The sequence below is a fragment of the Mastomys coucha genome, unplaced genomic scaffold (assembly GCF_008632895.1).
Source record: "Mastomys coucha isolate ucsf_1 unplaced genomic scaffold, UCSF_Mcou_1 pScaffold6, whole genome shotgun sequence".
NCBI lineage: Eukaryota > Metazoa > Chordata > Mammalia > Rodentia > Muridae > Mastomys > Mastomys coucha.
In genome coordinates, this window is record NW_022196912.1 from 87146022 (window position 1) to 87150746 (window position 4725).

Consider the following 4725-nt stretch of genomic DNA (forward strand, 5'->3'; position numbering starts at 1 on the left):
CTTGTACTGCAGAAGGATCCTGTGTGTGCCGCGTTGTTCCTGCTGGCGGGAGATAGCGCGGGACAGGGTGGTCCCCAGGGGGGCTCTGCTGCTCCTCAGAGAAGAGAAAGAAACAAGGTGGGGAGGGATTTGTAAGGGTGAACAAAAAAGAAAAAAAGAAAAGGAAACTTGCTTATTTCATGAAATTTCATAATTAACTCATTTTCTGTCATTTCTATCAAAGAAAATATGCTCAAACTAACTCAAGTGTATCCTTAATTATTGATTTTTATGCAATATGCTAAATAGATACTTTTGAACAATTTAAGAGACAATTTAGCCAGGAAAAAAAAGTCAAGGCTCTTTCCATAATCACACAATAAACTTTTGTTAAATTAAACTTAGAACCTTAAATTTAAAAAGCTTTAAAAAAGGATCTGGGGAGACATCTTAGGTAGCAAGAATGATACCCAAGGTTATCCTTTGGCTTTTACATATGTGTGCATACAAACACCCCCCCCCCACACACACACACAAACACACAACATACACATGCACATGCATAGGGGCACTAAGCAACTAAACATGTTAAAAATGCAGAACACAAATAGAGATTAAAATTTACATGCATATACAAAATGGGAACAGCAAGTAGCAAGAAAACAACCAAAAGCACACAATACAACTGTATTCTCACTGGTGTGCTGTTGGTCTTTTGCATGTGAGGCCTGTGTGTTACTTAATGACACTGGCCTTGGAACCTGTTTCCTTGCACAGACTTGTCACCTCTAAGCCAAGCCAAAGCTTCTTGGGTGTTTCTAGACCATAGATTAGATCAAGCCAAAGTCTCACTCTTAGTAGATGCACCAATATCTCACATATACACAATGATTGTCTACTTCAGTGCTTTGGGTTGATTCTCAGGATTCATGATGACTCAGTGCCAGACTGCGCTCAGGTCTCCATGGGAAGATAGAACTGTAGCAAACTGAGTCTGGGTCATCCTCACTCGGAGCTCGGCAAGTCTGGCATGATTCCCTATTCCAATCAGTGTTGTTCTACCACCACTAGCATGTTGTCTCATCTTCACAGTCACTGATGGCTGCAGCCCCTGATATTATTGTACAAAGCATTGGAAAACAGAAAATTCTAGAGTATGAACCACTCCACATCCCTTTCTTCAGGAAAGGAGCTATACCCAGCATCTTACATGTTTCCTCGTCTTGGTGGCCAGAATGACATCACAAGGTTACCAAGATAGGGACATTAGAGCCATGGTCGTGTGCACTGTCATCTCTGTGGGCACGCAGGAAATAAGAGGCTTGAACAAAGCTGAGGGCTGGAGGAGCTCTGCAAGATGTCAACCAAATTCACGTTTAACCTTAAGGTCATCTCCACGCTAGCTGGCTGGCTTAATCTTTGCCTCAGGGCTGAGAAGTCATCAATGGATTCCTCATACTGAATAGAGAGTTCGTGTCTAACTGTATTTCCAAATTTAAGCCTTCAAGGTGGCTTCGTGCCCTGCAAGTTCATTCAAAGTTTATGTATTAGAAAATCTATATTCCCAAAATTTCTTGTAGCTTCCCGGGTGCTTTGATTGATAGGACATGAAACCAGAAGGAAGAGTTATTTGGGGGAGGAAGGGGACCAGCAAGAGTGGGGCAGGTGGCATGGGGACTGACACAGGTTAGACCAGAGTATAGCCACATATCCAAATAAAAATGCCATAAGGAAACACGTACTCGGTTATCAAAAACAAGTTCATGAAAAAGTGCTGCTCTTCAGCTCTCAGTTACAATGACTCCAGCATGGCAAAATAGCAGAGAAAACACGTGTCCTATGTGGTACAGATTGTAAAGGCTGAAGCAAACAGATGGAAGGGTCCTGATGGAGCACCAACAAGGGAGGAAAACCAGGGACCTCTAAGGAAGGACAGGCTGAGTCAGCCAGCGTTCTTAACAGTGCTCAGTAGGAGACTCCCTTTGATTTTCCTCTTGATTATTTCTTTTCAGTGACCAATGGATTTGGGACAATGATGTTGGTCACATCATTGCTCATGGTTTTAAGTAATTTACCCTTTGTTCTCATCATGTTTAAAGTGGGAATTTGTATCTTGGGATGGTGAACATTAAGCAAAATGATGATGTTCTAACAACAGAATGGTCGCTAAGAACTCCCCACCTTAAGTATTTTCCATTTTTCCTCTGTTTGCGGAATAAGCAGTCTTTCTGAAATGCCGATGCCACTGTGCTTCCCCCATGGCCCAATTTGTTACTTGTCAGAAGCCATCGAGGAGAGGTAGAACTAACAGGTGACTTTCCCGGAGATTGTCTGCCACTTGCATAGCTGCAATGGACAAGATCTGAACTGCAAGACTTTCAGAAATCTCAGGATTCATTCTTACTGCTGATGTGCCTTTCCTGTCATTATTAAATTAGTCTAGTAATTCCTGGGGCATTAGCCCATCCTATTGGACAGATTTTCTGCAGATCAACAAAGATGTACTCTATTATAGTAATGATATGTAGACAAATTGATGATTTCATAATTCCTAACGGTTCTAAAGTGTTATCCTCCTGGTTTGAAGCCCTCTCTTAACCACACCTCTCTGCCCACCTCCTGCTATTTGCCATGCCTCCAACCTGGTTCCAGTTACATTCAGAAGTTCCACCTCCTCAGAGGAAAAAGGAAGTCGCTGATTGGACTGCCATGCTGACGTACTTGGGGGAGTGGTTTTGCCTCACATATTGTACCTGCTGGGGAACAAAGGATGATTATTAAAGGTTCAACATGGCTGAGTGATAAAGGCTCCTGTCTAATGTTTTTAAGGTACCTTCCTCGGGGGTAGGTATAATTTTGGCCACCCTGCCTCCTCCTATGTCTTTTATCTCCTCCTATTTCCTTCTAACTCCATATTCCAGGTAACCCTACCCCTTTTAATGTTGCTGACGGACAGCAACACTAAAAAATTCCTAAATTTATATAGGTAATTTTGGGCTCTCTATGGAAAAAGCTGCAATTAGGGCTCTGTAAATCTTCATGTGCCACGAGCTCAATGCACTAGGATAGAATGCAGACTTGAAAATAAATTTATGATCAGGGAAAACATTCCTTCTAGGCTGGCTGTGACACCAATATCTGATAACTAAAGGTCATAAGCTTGGAATGAACAATTTATTGTAGGTACAAGGGCAAAAGATAAAATATTGACTGGAATTATCTATACAGAACTTCAAAACTAATGAGACACCAGGCAGATGATTTGCTTCTTGACAAAACCATGCTAAATTATGACATAAGAATTGTTGTTTTAAACTTTTAATGAGTCTGTGGAGCTAGTGACAGATAGTGAATGTTTAATTAGATAACTAGTCTTAATGGGAACACATGTAAACATTTCTGCTGCAACTTCTTATTCAGTTTATTATTTAAATTTATGTTTTGAACTTGTCGTGAACTTCTAAAAACAGGATGCTTGGAATACCGTGTGCTCATGCCTCCTGAGAAAAATACAAGAACTAAGAATGACAACGATAGATAGGATTTTTTTTTCCTTAACTCAAGACTTCTCTCATTCAGCAATACAAAGTAATTCCTGCTTTTTCTTTCTCTCATAAGTAAAGATTTGAGCCTCTTTTAAAAGTGAGTACTTCTTTCTTTAGCTGAGACTTTCTCTAGCTGGGAAGAAGCACTGAAGATCCTCCAGGGAAAGAACAGAAGCGTCTTTACTTAACCCCCTGCTATTAAACCACAGGTATTAATCACCAAAACCAGTGGGTTTTCAGCCACAGACTAAGCAAGAGAGTATTAGGTATCCAGAAGCCACCACTAGATGCTTCTAGCATCTAGTACAGTTAGAGAATTAAAAGGTCAAACAGAGATCATCTGCCTTTCGGCTGTGGTCAGACCCACATTTTCCCCAAGCCAGAGAAGGCTTCCTCCGGCAGTTATTTAAACTTTAGCAAACATTACATGATCTTGCAGCTGCAATAACAAAACTGGGAAATTGGTTTTATTTCCATGCCATTTCTCCTGGGTGGTGGCAACTGCCTGCACGGTTCTGAGTCTGAATCTCAAGACAGAAAGACAACAGGCTGCTCTGCTATCAGACCAAGGCATGGCCACACATGAGCTACCACCAGACTGATTGCTTTAGATACTCATTGTGTGTCTTCAAGGCTGGGTGTTGTGTCTGGCACAGAGCATACGTGACAAAGGAGATCTATGGGTGGTGCCAGGGATGGGCCAGACCTGAAGAAGGTCACACCAGAGTCAGGAAGAGGGAAAATATGAAAAAGAGGAGTAAGACAAAGGAGGGACCTGGAGATGTCAACTGTTGTCCCTGAGGTCCCTCTTCTGCAGAGAACTCCCTATCCAGGGACTGAGAGCTGAACAATTTGACTTTCCCTAAAGGTTCACTTCTCACAGTCATGATGTGTTGGGTTTTTAACTCTACACAAAATATTCTAACCAGCCCTGTGAGTAGACACACGGGTAAGGTTCAGTTCCTGTTGTTGAGAAAATGGCCTCAAGGTGAGGAAAAGAGCTTGCCTTTTGACCCACCATCCTTCCCTGCATGCAGGGTAGAGCCACAAACGCCCATGCCTGTAGAAGTTCACTCTCGAGAAAACAGTGGCCTCTAAGACCTCACCATAGCTATAGTTATCTTTTTTAAAAGAAAATTACATTTTTTATTAGATATTTCTTTATTTACATGTCATATGATTTCTCCTTTCCCAGTTTCCC